Source organism: Ambystoma mexicanum, chromosome 5q (assembly GCF_040938575.1).
Source record: "Ambystoma mexicanum isolate Mex_15411 chromosome 5q, UKY_AmexF1_1, whole genome shotgun sequence".
Taxonomy (NCBI): Eukaryota; Metazoa; Chordata; class Amphibia; order Caudata; family Ambystomatidae; genus Ambystoma; species Ambystoma mexicanum.
The window spans coordinates 1295373493-1295394028 of NC_090933.1; the positions used below are offsets into that span (position 1 = coordinate 1295373493).

Genomic DNA, 20536 nt, shown 5'->3' on the forward strand with positions numbered 1-20536 from the left:
CTGTATGCATTTAATTGTCCTGGTACAAAGTAGGATGGACGTGAATATCTAACAGAATGAAAAGAAGAACATTTAGTAAATGATTCCTTGGGGAGGCAAAAGCGTTAGAAAAGATCCTTGGTTTTACTGGTAGACGAAATTGTATGCAGTACCCTTTGGGTGCACTACAATAACCTTGACCTCCTGGCAATAGAAACCCAATCTTTGGTATAAGACTACTACACAGGTTGGTAGTGTGGCTGAGCAGCCAGGTTCATCTCAAGAGGGGTCAATGTGAGCAGTAGGGGAGTTACACAGATTCACAGTGACAAGTATCCAAATAAACACTTCTACTCAAGGTTTCCTGATTAAACAATATTAATTTATTTAACAGTCAGTTTGAATAAGCCTTCTTCAGAATTACACTCCACAATACACACTCTTAGTTTCTCTAAATCTGCAAATACCCATTTGGGATGGCACACAGACACTTCCTACATTTTCAGGTGACTTAAATAGCTAGGACACTGTTGACATTAATGTATCACTGTTGCATTTAGAGTAATACTTAGCAGCATGTCAAAGAAAAGGGTTATAGAATAAAACAAGAGATCACACAATTATTCAGTAGCAGGTAAGTACTTTTAAACCCCCAATGCAAAGTAAGTTAACCCCTTCCTGGAAGGAAAGGTAAAAACACCATGTCAGCGGAAAGAAGAGTTATTCGGGAGCCAGGCCAGCCAATGTCAATTGGACAAAAGTCTAGGTGAGCTGAAGCACTTCTGATAGGTGAATAAAAGTCTTGCACAATGTTTTAGAAGTCTTCTTAGAAAAAGTAGAAAAAGTAGAATCAAAGTAGGGCCACAAGCTGGGAGGCTTATGAGAAGTAGACGATGCAAGCAATTCTACAAAAGCAACCAAGACAAGTCTCAACTGAGATCAAGTAAGGCTACTCAAGAGGTAAGTTCTCTCCAGCAACACAACAGGAGGGTCAGTGATAGAAAAGGATAAGCTTCTATTCAGCGGCACTCGCGGTTTCAGCTCCTCGCGTCTCAGCAAATAGCACTACCGCGGTCTCATAGATACCACTCTGGACTTTCCTCGCATCTGGGATCCAGCACTCTGTTGAGGTGACTCAGGCTTGGTCAGTTCTGATTCAAGGGAGTCCGGGGATCTTCCTTCAGCACAGGTCTGTTTTAAAAGTTATGCACTCCAATCTGGTGTTCCTCTTCCTGGCACTTTGGTTCCTGCAGCAGCAAAGAAGTACAGCCAGCTCCGAGAGGATGTCCAGATGAGTTCACTTTGGAGTCGATTGGTCCCACCAACTGAAAGGGGAGAAGTAGTCCTTGCAGGGCTTCTCTAGTCAAAACTAATTCAGAGTTTCAGCACAGCAGCAGGGCTTCACCGGGCAAACCAACGGTCCAGGAGTTGCAGCAGGCATCTCTTTCAAGTTCTTCTTCGGATTCCTTCATCCAGTGGTTGACTCGGCCTTCCAAGACAAAAAGCCTTGCCTTTTATGCAGGTTTCTCCCATTCATTCCAGCCTAGCTGTCAATCACACAGCAAGGTGGCTGTCCTTGCCGGACAGCCAGCTGGCCAATTACCTTTGGGTGCATTCCTGTTAACAAGGGATGCACCTCCCTCACTTCCTGCCCCTGCCAGACATACTGGAGCCAGGAGGCAGGCTTCACTCCTGAAGCCCACCAAAGACAAAGCGAACAAATGGACCAAACCTGGTTTGGCGTGCAGAGTAAATATAAAGAAGGACCGTTCCAGAAAGAAATGGTGAAAAAACAAGACCATGTCATTTTGACAAAATGGGCATATGGGTGCTTTACCAAGGCTGCAATTGCAGCCCACGGTAAACACACACAATTGTAGTAAAAAGTAAACCACTGGCACCAGCCATTAACTGTAGAAAGGGTAACATAAAATTGTTACATGAGAAACTAGACAAAGGGGATACAAAGTAACCCCTCCAGCACCCTATGGTAAGAATGTGTGCTGGTCTAGAAAGTTACAAAATGGAAGTAAAGTCAATTTCACTTCAGTGCTCTTGGAAACAGTAGTTTATCCAAGCGAAGGTATTTAAACCTTTTGGAAATCTAAGAGACTTGCCTGTATCACTGCACTGAAGGTGAGGTGTGTCACAATGTAAAGATGATGCCTATGGAGTTTGTCAGACACCACAACCAAAAAAGAAACGGAGTCCAAATCACATTAAAATACATGAGAGAGTGGGGAAAATGGTCTCACTCTCTCCAGGTAAGAAATCCTAGAGTCCAGCAAATGTGCCGGGGGTCTCTAAGCAAGAGAGGAATTAGCAAATTTCTGAGAATTCTCCCTAACAATTACTGCTGAAGAAAACTTGCTCATGCAAGTCACTCAATCTTCTGAAAATAAAATGCAAAAACAATACTACAGTACTTCGAAAAGACAATTCTTAATATGCTACGATATCTCTTTTGCTTTCGCCAGATGATCCCACTCTTTGAAATCAAGGCAGCGTACTGTAGTAAAAGGGCACCAATAGTGTACAAAGTGTCCTAATGCTCTGAAGTGGCCTTCGATCATGCCGCCAAGCAATTTTAAACACCAAAAATAAAAGGGAGTTCTAACCTCAACCGTTACTAGGAGATTTATTTCCCATCGTAAAGTGGTAGAAAAACTGAAATGCGATCGGATCACCATATTAGTGAGAAAGGGGGAATTTGCTCCAAGTAAAGCGTGTGTATATTGTGTCACCAAGATACAAGTCTGGCATCTCACTCACCATGTGGGATGAAGGGATAGGCACCAGAATAGTAACTTTCCATGTGAGATGTTAGGGATAATTATGCATGCGCTCGAAAGGAAACCCTAGCGCTAAGAAAGTAAGATGTTCAATTGCCATGGTCGAGATGTAGAAAAACCTTTCGTGAGGCCACAAAACAATTCTCAATTTCACATTTGAAATCAGCACTTTCCTCACAGTCATGCGGGCCCCGGTGCTGTTACCACACGATCCTGCCAACCGGATCAGGTATTATTGCTATTAGCACCTCGGTTTGCCAATCTGATAACCCCTGGTGCTGACAGCAAGGTCCTTCTATGAATAAACGGGACGCCTCAAGGCATCCAAATCATTCATACAAAATACTTACGCAAGATGGCAGCCACAGGGCTGGAAAGAGGGGCTCTGAGCGGAGCCCCTCTTCAATTTCCATGGCGGACAGCAGACACAGGAGCAGGAGCAGCAGAAAAAAAGGTAAGTGGGGGGTGGAAGGGAATGGCAAATTTAACATGACGGGAAGGGAGGTGAGGGGGAAGATGGCGGGGCAGGAGGAGCAAAGGTCAGGCTGCTTGGAACTCTTACTTGGATCGCTAGATCCAGCCCGTGGTTGGTTGCTCCCCAATCCCTGGGTGCTAGTTGCAGTTCGATATAGCTTTATGGAGGAAAACTGAAAAAGATGTTGCCAAGTGTTGACAATTTGAAAAATTATACATTCTGTTAGGAGAGTTAAGTGGGCACACAGAGAGAGGAAATAAACAACTTGTGATCTGGACAGTAAAATGACCAAATTACTCAACTGTAATCTTAATTAATCTGAGTCAAACTCTTCCTGGTTACAGTCCTATATATGTGAGGTGAAGCTGCCGGAAGCAGACATCTGCGCAAGCCTACGTTTGACAGGCTTTAGAAAGCTTGTACGCCCACTGGGAGTTCATACAAGGGCCGCAATCTCATCGCCATATCTTGTCCTGTCCCCAACCCAAACCCTCCCTGAAAGTTGGACCAACTAGGGCGGGGGAGAGAAGAGGACTGTGACAAAGGAAGATTTAAACATGGAGTAACAAACATTAAATGTAAGTAATTTGGTCACTAACGCTTCATCACTCGTCCTCATCTCAGTTCTATACATATGCAAAGATTTATCAACCCACAGACTGAAGATCGCCCCTACCCCACCCAGAGGAAGAAATGCTGCAAAGCCCTATTTAATGACGGGACAAAAAGCATGAATGTAATCATGTACAGTTTGGCAAACAGGAGGCAGGGACTTGTTGGTGTGCCTAGGCTATCCAGGTGGTTTCCTGACCCATTTACTGAGGATAGGCAAATACGGTTTAGTGCCCTTGTGTGTTGGGTAAAAAAGAATGAACAGGTCAAGCCGAATTCATGGAGCAGGAGGGAATATACTCCCTTTGGCAAACATATTTGGACACAGCGTCGGAATCACCAGACTTGATGCCCCCTTGAGGATCACCGGAGGAGAAACCTAAGGGCACAAACCATGGAGAAGGGGTGGGGCAGGAGACCTTTAAATGTAGAGGGAATGGAAGGAGTTGCGGGACGGGGGGGGGGGGAATTAACTGTACGGTAGGACAACAGGGTGATGTGGACTCCTTTCGATTGTGGGGAGAATGGTTGGTTGCACGCTGCTAGGGCCAAGGGAGATAGGATGGTGGGACAATGGTGTTTTGTATTCTTCTTTTGTTTTAGTTAAAATAACGTTTGGATGGTTATGTATTTTAATGACAATTTCCAATAAAGAAATTTGGAAAAAAACATGGATAAACAGGGTGCAGGCCTTTCGAAAAACTGAGTCCACGGAAGGAGATCTCTAAACACTTTCAAGAGCAGAATGAATCCTCCATAGATAGTGTCTAGAATGAGTTCCTGATTTCCTAATCTCAGTGAAAACTGGAGGGCCTCTTTGGGACAAAGGAAGGTGATGTCCTCAGAATGACCCAGCTTTACTCAAACCTAAGGTCGAGTTTTCCTATGCTCAACTCACCCAATCTTCAAGCTGAAGTCAAAAGGAGCCAAAAAGAAAACCTTCAGAATGAGGAACCTCAGGGAGACCTCAGACAGGGGTTATGGGTTTCAAAAAGAGGACGCTTTAGAACCAAGGATAATTCCAAAGAGGGACCTAAGGATTCAAAGGCATTACAGACACTCTTACAAAAGCCAGGCAGCATAGGGTTCTAGTGGGGCGATACCTCCATGGATTCCGGTTGGCCTGCACGGAAGGCAAAAAGAAGGAAGTGTAAACTACCAACCTTTTTCAAAGCAATCAGACTGAAGGAAAAGCATTGCATTGTAAGAGGATAGAATTAAAGCATGCTTGCTACACCAGGCACATTAATTCCCCAATTGTAATTATATGTTTTCAGCGTGGCGGGGAAGAAGGCTTTCTGAATCACGGAAGCTTAAGAGCAACGCACCATGTTAAAAACTAACATGTAAACTGCAGCCTGCACAGAGTGGTTGGAAAACACGTGCAAACAAAACGTGCAATATTTTTAAGTCACCTCAAATCAACATGTTGCAGGGCTCGAGATAAGCATTTCCTAGGACACAGACAGCACTCTGCAACTTTTATTAAAATGTAGACTTGCTCAATCCAAGGTGAAAACCCAGCCGTTTAAAGTGACAGGAAAAATGGATTTTGTCTTGCATTTTCTGCTGTTTATTTTCCTTCACAGAAATCAAGGCTCATGGTTATGAAACTTAGATATTGCAACATGTGTTAAATGTGTTAAATGAATAAATTGCAATGTTCATGTAAAATGTAAAGTCAAGGGGAACAGCAAAATGTCACTTAAAAGTGGCAATTGTGAATGAGACTACATTCTAATGACGCCACAACTGAACTGACATTTGATATTCTGTTCAAATCACCAGCCCCCCAGCAAAACAACAGAACCGATATGTCTTGCACCATCAAGGCGTTGGAGTTCATCTGAAACTCAGCAATAAAGATAATGATGATCCGTGGGACTGAGTCAGAGGGAGGTTGAATTTACAACTAATTCTAAGGGGGCTTCTTTATGATTTTCATCTGCGTATGGGGGGCTTAATCTTTATTTTAAAAAAGATAGTTATTCAGCTTGACCAGTGGATCTGTTTTCTTCAATCTGCTGTAAGGTAAGGCCCAAAACCCGAGTAGTATAAAAAGTTATCCATCCTCAAAAATGTATTTGGCTCTCAGGCCATCAAAGTACATCCCATCAGAGTTTACAAACAAAACCCATCATACTTCTATACATCAAGAGTCGCACCATAGGAAAATTGAATCCGTCGAAAAAGCCAGGCCCTTTTCAAGGTAACGCCAGCACCGAGGGCCCAACCACATTATGCCCCGCTAAACCCCCATCAGAAAGGTGAGAGGTTTGCACCAGTTAGGGGAGAATTCTTCAGGGATTGCCTACTTAGGCCATCAAGACCAGTGCAGTGGTACGGGCCAATTAGAATCCCACTCTTGGGTGACCGACCATCCCTCCTCCTTCCCACCACCCCTTCAGCCACTCTGCAGTTCCAAAAAGCCAGTTCGACAATTTCAAAAGGGTTCCGACCTTCACTTGGGACTCTACGACATCCCGCCCTGACTTCCATGGAAACAAAGCCACACCCTCCAGCCGTCCGCAGCCAATGCAGGTTTTGTTTAGCAGGGCATCCCTTGGATCGGATTTGTTCATCATGGATCTATGATCACTGCGACCCTCACAATTGCGGCGGCCGAAAATGCCAATTTTATTTAAAAAACATTTAAAACCCCTTTACACCACATATATATGCAGCGGGAGACCCCCGCAACCCTCCCATATTAATATTATATCCTATACCCCCCCACATATATATGTGGTGTTAGGGGAAGGGGGTGTGTAAAAAAAGGTTGCAATTTTCGGCCGTCGTAATTGTGAGGTAGATTGTGGCACATGGAGGCACTCCTTGGGCTTTGGCCTTACCCCTGCCACTTCTTTGCCATGTGCCTTGACCCCTGGTTGCCCCTAGAATAGAACATTTTATAACCGCCGGACTTAATGCATGCCTTGGATTTAAGCAACCCTTTGGACTCCCCGGTCTTGATATTTTCCCAGGGGGCTTTGATGCTAGCCAGGCTTTGTTTCCCAAGATCCAAGTTGCAGCAATCATAGTTCTCATCTAGAAGCGCTGTGCTCAGAGGCACCTGTGCATTGGGACTTTCCATGGGTGGATTGAAAGCCCCCTTAGCAGCAATGGGAGCGGTGCAGGGCTTCCACTCCTCTTGCAGCCTCTCTCCTCTCCTCTCCTCTCCTCTCCCCAGAGCCTCCATCAGGGCTGCAAGCATTTTCTTGATTATTACCAACTCAGCAAGTGCTTGATTGCACTTGCACCCTCTGGTTCAACAGTTATCCCTCTGGTTCAACAGTTATCCCGGGGGATGGGTCAGTCAACATCCCAACACTGAGGTTGGTTGCATGTCGTGGGCGGTTTGGTGCCCCGAGTGGGGTTAGGCGAAGAAAAGAGCAGGCCCCTGAGAAAGTAGACAGATGCTCACTCCAGGCACTAATGGAGGAGCCACAGAAAGTTTCAGTAACCAAGGAGTCAATGATCACTCTGCCTGCTTCCTCTTGGGAGGGGGGAGCAGGAATTGCTGAGAAAATGGTGCCCTGGTCCTTTGCTAGCGTGAAAGCAGGGACCAGGCTAGGAGCTTGGGACCATGCAATTGCTTGTGAGTGCAGCTGGAATGGCATCCTCCTTTACATCCACCTTTGCGGAGGACACCGACTTCGTTGTCCCAGGATATGGTGGTTCAGGTAGTAAGTGCTCCAAGATGGTAGCGGGATGGGGGTCTTGGAGCCGAAGGGGCAAATAGAGGTTGGGTGGGGTGACAATCCGCCCTGACCGTAAGTCTTGTCGGTATCTGTAACACTGTTTGATGTTCCCTCCGGATGTTGGCATACTGTAACGCTCACCTGATTCCCACGGAGGCGCTGGTCTTGGCAGGAAGGTGTCTGTGACCCGAAAAGTGATGTGCAGGACTCGATTTGCTTCTGGGGCCGAACCTCTTCGCACTGTGTGTTGAACTCGAAGAGTGAGATTTCTGCAGGTGAAAGAATATGGGGTTAATGATCTGGGTTGTTGAATGTCCCTCTCTCTCTCTCTTCCTAGCTTCTCCGTAGAGCCCCCAGGTCAACGTGCTCACCTTAGATAGGTGAATGCTGGACTCTCCATCTGCGTCTGGTGCAGGGTGCCGTTGCCAGTTCCTTCACTGGTGAAACATAGGCCTCTTGACATCAGAGGATCGCTACCGTCGTTAACTGCACGAGCGGTGAGTTTCCGGACACCTTTTAGTCCTTATAGTCTTTAGGTGCGTGGGCACGTTAATATAGAACAGGACTCTGTATAATGCTTTTTCCTATTTGTCTTGCAGGGCTCTTGAGATAGGAGATGGTGTGAAGAGAGCCGAAGTTGGAGCCAGAGCCTTGGAATGAAGCGCTTGGAAATGCGTAAGTAAATGCAAGCGCTCTAACTGTCTCTTTTCCCTTGCAGCTGTGAGTTCGTGCTGAAGAGATGCTGGAAAACGCCGGAGTATTTGCAGGTGTTCTATTGTGGCGAGCGCGATGGACGTTAGTAAATACCTGTCTAATGTCTCTTCGTTTGTCTTTCAGATGCTGGGTTGCAGCGTTGAAGAAATCCGGAATTCGCGGAGTGCCGGTAAGTAATAACAATGCTTTTGTCTTCACAGGCGGAGGTGCAGCGTGAAGAAATGTTCGCTGCCGATGGATCAGGTGAGGAAAGCGCTGCGTGTAAAGGTTGCCGTGCTAACCTGTTGTTTCTTGTCTTTGCAGGTGCTGCTGAATACTGGATACAGGAGTGGTAAGTATTGTTCTTGCAGGTTCAGGATCGGAAGGAAGAAAGGCTGGAACAGACTCGGTGAGCGTTCTGCTGCAGATGCAGAATAACGCGAAGCACGTTTGTTCAATCGGGTGTGGTTTAAATAGCCTTGGAGTGATGAGGCATCTTCCTCCATGGCCCCGCCTAGGTAAGAACAGAGTTCCAGTTCCAGAAGAGTTCCCGTGTTGTATCCAGGGAGTGGAGCTTGCCCCACCCAGGTAAGAAAGTAGTTCCTGTTCACAGAGGATTCCTATGTGGCTGGTAAGTAAGCAGCATGGTCTGCTGCAGGTAAGTCCACCCAAGCATCTTCATACATATTATGAGCCCGGCGCTTCCAGTGCCGGGACCGATGGCTTTGATGAGCCTGGTGCCACCGGCACCAGGACAAGGTCCAAAAGGTCCCAGTGGGGACCGGCTGGTGCCTAAGATAACGGTTAGGGGCCTGCTTCCAAGGACGTTGGGCTGTTCCTGACTCCTTGGAAGCAGTGATCATGACACATACTTTCTGCAATGCCTGAGATGATACCCGGGGCTTCTTGGGTCGAGTCGATACAGTCCACCCCACGGCGTGTGACAAGCAGGCCATCTAGGTTGCAGTACATTGCTTGTTGGGGAACGGTCTATTGACGCCACGCCATGGGCCCCTCCAAGGCCATCATTGCTCCCCCCCATAAGTTGGTGAATTTTATCAATCAGCAGGTGCACCTCCCCCATGGGATCGGTTAACTTTTTGGGGGGAGGGTGGGTGAGCGTAGTCGGCCTGTTTGCCACCCCAGGGCCAGCATCACCGGTGGTAGTTTGGGGGGGGGGGGGGGTCCTCCGTGATGCTGCAGCCTTCTTACTGCTTACATCCTGCGGTGGGTCTTGGGGGCAGGGTGATCTTTGTGGGCGTCAAGCAAGGAAAAACAGGAGATAGACGAGGACTCCATGGGCTTGAGGATGATGTTTGGGGGTAATGTATGTCAGAGAACAGTTCCAAACGGTGTCCCAACAATGCCCCTCCAAGACCCTCCACCACCTCCTCCTGTAGCAAGATTCCACCCTGCTCACACCTTACTTCCTCTCACGGACTTCGCTCCTTCGACACAGGCTCCTCACTTGTCCCATGTTTGCCTCCACCATCTGGTGCTTAACACCTGTGGCGCCAAACCCTGCACCCTTGCCCCGCCGCGGGCTTCACCCACCCCGCTGGGTCGGTGCCGGTGTTAAATGTCCAGGGGGCGTGGCACGAAAAACAGCAGGAAAGCAAAGAAGGACCCAGGAAGGGTCCCCGGGCCGCCAAACACTGCGCCCTTGCCCCGTCACAGGCTTTCAATCTAATCCAATTAACCAATAAAAGTGCATGAGTAGCAAGAAAAACAAACGTTTATTACATACAACCTCGGCCGTGAACAATCCAAAATTCATTCAACATTACTTCATTAAATGGCGGTTTATATAGTGAGAAGTGGAGCCGATTTTTACACTTCACATTCCCTGATTGGACAGCTTTTAGTGTGCTATAGGTGAATCTATATAATACCTAGCCCTATTGGCCCATTCTATCCCTCATGACCATGCTAGTTGTGTACAACCACACAACTTGTGTGAATGTTGTAAACACAAGTCTTTATTGTTTATAACTTAATATGTTTTGATTTGTTTTGCCATGTCTTGATGTGCATTTGAACAAATTGTATTATATACATTAGTATCCTACTTATAGAACCTGGTTCTCTTGTAACCTCACTGTGATTAGCAGTTGTTTCTCCAACTTGAATTTTATTTCCTTTCATTTACAACAACTGATGTGGAGTGAATACTTTGGAATTGTCCTGTCATGTCAGGCTCTTTATTAATCTTTGAACAGGTTGAACAGCCTTTGATTACTTAAATATATTACTCCACAGAAGATTTAATCTTTCATTGGACACAATTGTATACCACATTTGTCTATGCAGGGCCATCAGTGATGACCCAGATCTTAGACCATTGGAATCTACTTGGGATGTTAGGTCCCCCAAAGTGTGCATAATAGGGTTATCATATGGCAACATTTGGTTGTGTTCTCTTTCATGCTAGTGGCTTGCACTTGACAATTATCTAATAATAGGGTCATCTATTTTCTCAAAGTTTGATTGGACAGTAGACAGGTTAACAAGTTGGAACATATAACTCAGTTGATGATTGGTTGTTTGAGTGTTCCTGGGTAGGATGCGGTCACCCCAATTGAACAATCACTTTGTGAGACAAACAGGGTGCCAACAAACAAAAAATGTCACCTCAGTTCTCATGGGACCCAAAGGTTGGCATCAACGTATCGCTCTCACCATTGACTGTGCAACTGACAGTTAATATTGCAACTTCTCATTGGAAACATGTTGCCCATCGCCTTCCATTCTAACAATGTGTCTGCATGACTTCATGGCGTGCGCTTCTTGGCCTTCTGCTTCGGGACCATGTGCACAACTAAAGAACAAGTTACTTACCCCTGGTAACGTTCTTTCGACTGGATGTTCCTCCCACGTATTCCTCATCTTTGATATACGTATCTCGCCAGCTTTGCGGCTTGGGAAAAAATGTTCCACACCAGAGAGCGCTGTGCTTGATATCATGGCGCCGATGTCCCTTGTGGGTTGCCGTCGGATGTCAACGTCATTAGCAGTACAAATAGCTCGTGCCGCGCCCGTTGGCTTCATTTCTGTTTTTTCGTTCCCATCAATCGAGGAACTGACCAGGCGTACCCCAAGACCAAAAGCTCTCAGAAGGCGCCGAGTGTAAAACACATAAAAATTGTACGGAGGGTAAGGCTGGGAGGCTTGATGAGGAATACGTGGGAGGAACATCCAGTCGAAAGAACGTTACCAGGGGTAAGCAACTTGTTCTTCGAATGGATTGTGTCCAACGTATTTCCCATCTTTGATAGACTCACACAGCAGTGACAATTTGGAGGAGGGAGTACAAACTATTTTAGTCATGGACCGTATGAAGCACAGCCTTGCAAAAAGACCTCCTTGAGACGAGGCTGCATCTAAACATTAATGCTTTGCAAAAGTGTGCATTGACGACCAGATGGCCGCTGCACAGATATCCTGTACCGAAACACCCCTTTGGAGAGCCCCAGAAGTTGCCATACCCCTAGTGGAATGAGCTCTTAGCGCATCTGAAGGTTCTTTACCTGCCAGTCTAACAATTGCTAAAATTATCCATCTGGATATAGTCTGTTTGGTTACTGCCAGGCCCAATTTGTGGCCGGTATACCCAATGAAGAGTTGATCATCTTGTCGCAATTTAGCAAGTCTTGAAATATAAAAGCTCAGAGCCCTTTTTGGGTCTAGCCTGTGAAGCCTTTCTTCCTCCTTACTTGCATGAGGTGGGGGGGGGGGGGGATAAAAGGTTGGTAATGTTATTTTCTACGATAAATGGAAATCAGACTACCTTAGGCAGCAATGATGGTTTGACTCTTGGAAAACGGTGTAAGGAGGCTTACAAGAAAGAGCCTGTAACTCACTTACCTTGCAGGCTGATGTTTAAGCCACTAGTAGGACTGTTTCTAATGTATTAGAGTACATGAATGTAATGGCTCGAATGGAATGCATGCGAGAAATTTTAATACCAGATTTAAATCCCAAACAGGCACATGAAATGGGACTGGAGGGTGCACAATGAAGGGTATCGTGAAATAAGGGACCTCTTCAGAGGAGTGCTTAAAAATGGAAAGCGCAGCCAGGTATTCTTTTATCGTTCCAATCTGGAGCCCCAGGATGGCTAAATGCAACAGGAAAGAAAGCACCATAGGAGTACCCCATTGAAATGGGTCCACATTCTTGTCCTTGCACGAGTTACTGAATTTATTCCAACGACAATGGTGCAAGGATTTGGTTGCAGGCCTTCTGGCCGAGAGCAAAATTTCCATTACGTCGTCCGGGAGGTCCCATTCCTTTTATCTCAGCTTCTCAGAAACCATGCGTGATGGCAGAGTGTCTTGACGTCTGGATGGAGAACCCAACCTTCCTCTTGTGAAAGAAGATGCTTTGTGGAAGACTTATTGGAGGGCAGATGGACATGTCTAGAAGGTCCGGGTACCACGTTTGTTTGTTTGTTTCTTTATTTGTATTGCGCGCCAGACCCAAGGGTAACCGGGCGCAGTGAACAGAAAATGTGAAGCTTACAAAGTTGCGTATTACAATGTTACAACAAGTTAAAATGTTGCATAATTAAAATTTACAGTAGTGGTAAAACTTTGATGATACATATATGCATTCAGATAAAAAAACATAACACAAATTAAAGTCTTTCAGTCCTTACATGAGGTGTTTGATAAGATTTGTTCTGAAGTGAGGGAAAGGTTGATCTGATCTAAGGTTGTGAGGCAGGGCATTCCACCATTTAGCGACTAGTACAGGGAAGCTTGTGCCGCCTATTTTGGCAAGCTTAAATCTTGGAATTTCCAAACAGTTGGAGTTGGGAGTTCTTGTAGGTCTGCTAGACATTTTTCTTTTTATTTTGTCCATCAGGTAGATGTGGACAGCGTTATTGAGGGCTTTGTGTGTCAGGGAAAGCATTTTTAATTGAATTTTATTGTTGGTGGAGAGCCATTTGTATTGTAGTCTAGTGGAGGCGATATGTTCCCTTTTATTTATGCCTAAGGCAGCTCTAAGGGTGTTGTTTTGTAGGATTTGTAGCCTTTTGGTGATAGTTTTGTTAGCGCCACTGTAAAGGGCATTGCAGTAATCGAGTCGAGATAGTATTAAGGCTCTCGCTAGGATCATACAACTGTCATTAGATAAGAAGGGTTTACCTGCTCTTATTAATTTGCAGGTATAGGCTGTCGTGGAGGCTAGGGAGTTAACTTGTTTGGCACAAGACATGGTGGAATCGAGATAGAAGCCTAGAGTTTTTACTTCACTAGAGACCGTGATGCTATTGCCATCTATGTTAAACGTGGAGTAGTTCTTGCCTAGTTTGTTGATATTGGCCTGTGTGCCTAGAATGATCAGCTCAGTCTTATCATCATTCAGGCAGAGGCCATGTGATGCCATCCATTCCTGAATAATGAGGTACACCCTATTCACCAACTCCCCATCCTCGCTGTGATCCCCAGAAAGCGGGAGGAGAATCTGTGTATCATCTGCATAGTTAGTGTAGGTGATACCTAGAAGGTCCAGATCATCAAAGAGGGGTTTAGTGAATATGTTGTACAGGGTTGGTGAAACACAAGAGCCTTGAGGGACGCCGCACGTGATTGGAAGAGGGTCCGCTGCTGCCGAGGGGGGAGAAGACTCATTCTTCTCTCGCTCAGAAAGGATTCAATCCATTTGGTGGCATGCGTGGAGAAGTGTGCAGCAGTGTCCAGATGTTTACAGAGGACCCTGTGATCCACCAGATCGAAAGCAGCTGAGAGATCTAGTAAGAGGAGGAGTGCCGTTTTACCTTGGTCTCTCAGTTCGTCTATTTGGGTCTTTAGATCAATGAGTGCCGTTTCAGTACCGTGGAGTGGGCAGAAGCCAGATTGTCTGGCTCCAAGTAGATTGTTTGATTCAAGGTGTCTTTGAATTTGTGTGTAAGCAACCTTGTCTAGTATCTTCAGTAGGAAGGGTACGGTAGTGATGGGCCGATAATTAGTGGGGATGAGGGGGTCGAGAGTCTGCTTCTTGAGAAGTGGGAGCACCCAAGATTGTTTTAGGTTCGCCGGGATATTACCTGTGGCGAAGGAGGAGTTGATTAATTTTGAAATGAATGGTGAAAGGTCTCTGGGAGCGTCTTTTATTAATTGGGCTGGGCAGATGTCACCTTTGCAGTTTGACGGTTTGAGGGAAAGGATGATTTTCTCTACCTCTAAGATGGTAGTTTTAGTGAAGGAGAATTTGTTGGTTGGGTTGTTAGTGGTGTTGTTAAGTGGCGGCTTGTTTGTGAGGTTTAGGGAGTCTTTTTTTAGTTGGATTTTATTTTGCAGTGTGGTGATTTTATTTGCTAGGGCTATTTGGATATCTGTGCACCAGGTCTGGTCTTTGATGCAGGTATCTGGTGTGGCAATGGGGGACTCGAGTTCTTTCAAGATGGAAAAGAGTTCCTTCATACTTGAGTTGTCATTGGCAATGCGAACATTATAGGAGTTACGTTTCGCTAGACAGATTTCATTTTTATACTGCCGAGAGATATTAGTTAAGTTAGCTTTATTCTCTTCGGTTGGACATAGTTTCCAGCCGGATTCGCATTTTCTTTTGTTTAGGCGTAAAGCCTTAAGTTCTGGCGTAAACCACTTGTTTAAGTGTGCCTTGGGTTTGCTTGTTCGCATTTTAAGAGGGGCGTCTTTATCCATAGTGGTACGCATGATGTTGTTGAATTCGTTAACCAATGCACTCGGGTCAAGGTTGTCTGGCAATGCGTTTAAGGTAGGAAGGATCAGGGGAATAATATTATCCGCTTTAATGTTCTTTTTGTTTCTTGTGGGGCATGGTGGAGCTGCCTGTGGGTCGAGGCTGGGAGGTTTGGTAGTTAGTAAATTAAAGGACACCAAGGAGTGGTCGGTCCAGGAGAGGGGCGTAATGGAGGGTACTATGGCCGAGCAGTTGGAATCAGCGACCCAGTCCAGTATTCTACCCTTTGCATGTGTATGGGTACTAACTTTTTGGGTAAATCCTAAGGTGTGAAGGGTATTGGCAATGGTGGCAGCATGGGCATCTGCTTGGTCATTGAAGCCAAGGTTAAAGGCTCCTAATATCAGCAATTGGGAAGTAGTTTTAGTATTGTTGGATAGGAGACTGTGCAGGTCCTCCTCGAAGGTTCCAAGTGGGCCCGGTGGTCTGTAAATTAGGCGAATAGAAAGAGTTTGGGTATTGTTTATGGGAATTTTGGCAGTGAGAGTTTCACAGGATTGTAAAGTTGTGGTAGGGACTAGGCGTAGTGATAAGTTTATTTTGGATATGATGGCGATTCCACCTCCGCGGGAGCCTTCTCGGTCCTGCCTAGATATGGTATAACCGTCAGGAATGGCTAACATGAGCGATGGGCCTGCCGCATTGTGTAGCCAGGTCTCAGTTATAGCAATAAAGTCTAGATTAGCTTCTGTGATTAAGTCAGCTAGGTCTGTGGCGTGTGCCACTAGGGATCTTACATTAAGGAGTGCTCCCTTGAGGGAGTGTCCTTTAGGGTCCATTTTGGTTATGGCCGAGTTGGATGAATTGGTATATGTCTTAGGCATGTTTGCATTCACTGATGGGGAGGATTGAGGTACAGTGCCTATTCTAGTGTGTTTGTCTTTCAATTTGCGTTTTATAGTAGGGAGGGATCTTCTAAGAGGTTCATAGAGTTTATTCAGTCTGGCGCGTAGTTTAAGGTTTCTCTCGTGAGTTGGAGTAGGCTGGGCGGTGTAGACTAGTCGGCCTGGCATGGCCTGGTGCTCAGGGCTGATGTGGCCAGGGTAGTTAGGTATCTTGGGTGTGGTGAGTAGGAGAGGAGGCGCGAGAGCTGGCTTGTAAGGGGGAGCTTCAGTGTGGCTATTCCTAGGGGGGGCGTGCAATGTGGCCATGATCATTAGAAGGTAGATATTGAGTAGGCTAGACATAGTGTGAAGCTATTTCTGTTAGCTAGCAGTGCCACTTGGTGTGTGTGTGTGGACTGGGATAGCTGGCCGTCGATGTACTAGGTGTCAGTAATTGTATCTAAAGCTGTGCGGCTGGATCTGTGAGGTCTAGGCACCATTCACTAGTAGGGCACGAGTATACGAGGCCCGAGTGGGCATTGTCTGGAGTACATAGCATGGGAGGCACCTAAGTGCGCCTCATCCAGCAGGGCTAAGATATGGAGACTAAGGGCACCTAGATATGGCAATCAAACATTGGCTATAATACCTAGCATGGGAGGCTAAGATGCAGAGATTGAGGGCACCTAGATAAGGCAATCAGACAGTGACTATAATACATAACGTATGAGACTAGGATACAGCACAAATCAAAGTGGTCTATTAGCGACCATAAGGCACAACATAAATCAGAGTGATCTGTTGTTGACCATAAGGCACAGCACAATAAGGAAAATGTAATGGGACATAAATCAAATGCATGAAACAGGGGTACCTCGATTCGAATTTAGCAGGAGGAGCCAAAAGGCACACACTAAAAATGCAGTGGGACACAAAATCAAGTGTAAGAGCATAAAAAACAATGATGCAGATTGCCAGAGGATGAGAGGGTATAGTACACATGTTGGGGATTCTGGTCAGGGTGTGGTGAGCATGGGGCAGGCTAGGGTGGCGCACTATTGTGGAGGTTTAAGCAACCTTAACGTCCGTTGTAGTGACTACAGCACATGGCAGGTGTTAGAGAGGTGTTAGAGAGGCAATGAGGAAAACTGTTTGAGGGGATAGGGTTCAGGGAGCATGTAGTATAGCTCAAGGCAAATATAAGTTACTTACAGCCCATAATCGAGCAGGGGGTATGGCCCTGGGCTCTGGACAGTCTCTGGACAGTTGTTGGCCTTGCCTTCAGGGCCTTTCCAGGAGGGGCCGGCTTACGCCTCCCGGTGCCTGATCGGTGGAGAAGTAGGGTGAAGCAACCAATCATCCGGCGCCTCTGGTCGGGAGGGGAATCACAGAGGAGGGGAGGCTTCAGGAAGCACGGGCGGCCATTTTGGAATGGCTACCGTCTCGTGTCTTGCAATGGCGATCATAAGGTTATGGCCAAGACAGAGGGAAAGCCACCGCTTTACTGCATATGCACTGTGTGTTGAATATAATTGAAAGCGATTTTCAGCGAGAAGTGGCTGCCGCGCCTAACGCGCTAAGAATAGCCCAAAAAGGTCAGTAAAGGCGAGCTGAGGCAGACATACCTTGCTGCAGACCTGCACAAGGGTAGCAGCAGCGGGGCACTGCTCCAGCAGTGACTACGAGCTCCTGCTCCTATTCGGATTGGATTTGAGTGCCCAGGATTCGAGTGGCCTCCTGGCCCAATCCGGAGCAATTAGGATCATGGATTTTCAGAACGTTCTCAACCTCCTGATCACGCAAGGAAAGACGGGGAATGGAGGATATGCGTACAGAAGCAAAAATTCCCAGTCCACTATGTCCCCTAGAGCTCCTCTTGGAGGAAATTCCCTTGAGCAATACTGTTCGCACTTCCGTTTGACTTTGGTCACTAACAGATCCACTTCAGGGGTTCCCAAAGGGTAAAGATCTCGAAGGACTTTCTGAGCTAGTTCCCACTCGTGGGATACTGTTCTCTGGCTGCTCAGAGCATCCGCTGCCATGTTCCGCTCTCTGGCTATGTAAACTACCGATAGAGGAACAAGTTACTTATCTTACCTGGCAACGTTCTTTCGATGGGATGTTCCTCCGACGTATTCCACGTCTTTGACAGTAATCACCACAGCTGTGCTGCTCTGAAAACTTTCAGCGTAGGCGTCCTGCGTCGATGACGTTGATACGCTGTCCCTCGTGGGCCTCTGCTGATGGTCGACGTCACTGGATGTTATATCTAGGACGCACGACGCCTGTAGCCTCAGTTGTAGTTTTTTTTCCCCCCAGAACGTGTGGCATAAATCTCCTGCCAGTATGACTACAGAAAGTCTTGCGGAAACGTAAGCTGCAATCGCATAAGAAATTCTGTAGAGGGGCAGGTAGGGAGGGTACGATGTGGAATACGTCGGAAGAAACATCCCATAGAAAGAACGTTACCAGGTAAGATAAGTAACTTGTTCATCGAAGGGATTGTTTCCGCCGATGTATTCCACATCTTTGACAGACTCCCAAAGCAGTACCAACATATGGAGGTGGGAAAAGAATTTACAATTGCATCAATTTAGAATGCCCAATCAAATTGCAGAATAGAGGACTGCCTTACCAAAAGCCAAATCCTGCCCATGGATAGAGTCCAAGGAATAGTGTCTCACAAAAGTATGGCCAGAAGCCCATGTGGCTGCTTCGCAAATCGGAATACCCCTCTGTAGGGCAGTGGAGGCAGCCATACCCGTAGTAGAATGAGCCTACTGGAGGGTCCTTTCCCGCCAAATGGCAACATTCAGAGATCGTCAAAATGATCCATCTAAACAAGGTCTGCTTGAAAACAGCTTGACCTAAATGCCTTCCAGCATAACCAATAAAGAGCGGATCGTCCACTCTGACCAGGGACATCCGTGAGAGATAGAAACTCAAAGCTCTCCTAGGGTCCAACCTATGGAGCCTCCCCTCTTCCTTACCAGGATGTGGAGGAGGATAGAACACCGGAAGAACTACCTTCTGGCTCAGATGGAATTCCGACACAACCTTCGGAAGAAAGGAAGGCCCCACCCCAAGGACAACCCTGTCCTTATGGAAAACAGTAAAGGGTGGCTTGGCGGAAAGTGCCTGCAACTCACTCTGCGTGCGGAAGTAACAGCAACTAAAAATACAGTTTTAAAGGAGAACAGTCTCAACAGACAAGAATGTAAGGGCTCAAACGGAGCTGCCATTAGGAACTTTAAAACCAAATTCAAATCCCATCCCGGCACCTGGAAAGGCGACAGTGGAAACACATTAGTTAGCCCTTTTAGAAACTGAGAAATCAAAGGGATCTTAAAATAAGAACATTCCTCAGATGAGCGCTTAAATATAGACAGCGCAGCCAGGTAACACTTAATGGTACCTACTTGCAGGCCCTTGTGGGCTAAAGAAAGCAAAAAAGACAAAACCAAAGGAATGGAACATTGGAAAGGATCCACATTCTGTACCCTGCAGCAGTCGCAGAACTTCCTCCAACGGCAACTGTACAGGGATTTCGTTTTAGGCCTTCTGGCTGAAAGCAACACCTCCATCACGTCTTTGGGGACATCCCAATCCTTTATCTCAGCCTTTCAGATACCAAGCATGAAGGCTGAGAGACTTGACCTCTGGATGCAGAACTTGACCCCCCTCCCTTGAGAGCAGATCGTCTCGTTAGGGAAGACTACGTGGAGGGCAGATGGACATGTCTAGAAGGTCTGGGTACCACGCTCTCCTGGCCCATGCCGGAGCAATGAGGATCATCCGGGAACCGAACTTCCGTAACATCTGCAACACCTGCAGAATGACAGGGACTGGAGGAAATGCGTACAGCATTGGGAAGGACCACTCCACTACGAACGCGTCCCCTAAGGCACCTCTTGGAGGAAATTCCAGCGAGCAGAATGTTTCACACTTCCGGTTGACACTGCTGGCGAAGAGATCCACTTGTGGGATTCCCCAAAGGGCGAAGATCTCCAAAAGAACTTCCTGAGCCAGCTCCCACTCGTGAGAGACCGTGCTCTGCCTGTTCAGAGCATCTGCCGCCGCATTTTAGTCTCCGGCCAGAAGAACTGCCTAGATCGAAATATCCTGCTGGATGGCCCAGAACCAGAGCTGCATCGCCTCCCTGAACAACGGGAGTGACCCTGCCCCCCCCCCCCCCATTTTTCGTTGAGGCAGTGCATGGCCACCGTATTGTCCATCATAATCGGGAAATTCTTCCCCCACACAGTTGGCAGAAAAGCCTTCAGGGCTAGCCTGACGGCCCGCAGCTCTAACAGATTGATGTGGAGTCTGGACTCTGACGGAGACCAATGGCCGCTGGCTGTCAACGTTGGCATGAGCTCCCCAACCCGTGAGGGATGTGTCCATCACGATCGTCACCTCCGGCCAAGGTTGCCAAAATGGAGTTCCCTTCATCAGATTGCCTTCGACAGCCCACCACAGAAGATCCTGTGCGACCAAGGCCGGAATCTGAATGGGATCCGCCATCCTGCCAGAGAACTGCGACCACTGCATCTTGAGAGCCCACTGCCGAGAGCTCATCCGCAGCCTGGCCTCTGGCACCAGGAAAGTGCAGGATGCAATGAGGCCGAGCAACATCAAGAACTCAAACTTCGGGAGACTCTGGGCTTGTTGAAATGTGTCCACTATCTGATCTGCAGAATGTGATGAGCCCTCACCTGGGGAGGCGAACAC

At 46.9% G+C, this 20536-nt stretch overlaps 1 protein-coding gene across 2 annotated transcripts in view; it reads right to left on the reverse strand.

The window, feature by feature from the left end:
• The window catches only part of MROH1 (maestro heat like repeat family member 1), a 2813132-nt gene that overhangs the window by 2398671 nt on the left and 393925 nt on the right, over positions 1-20536 (reverse strand). The gene's annotated exons all lie outside the window — the stretch shown is intronic.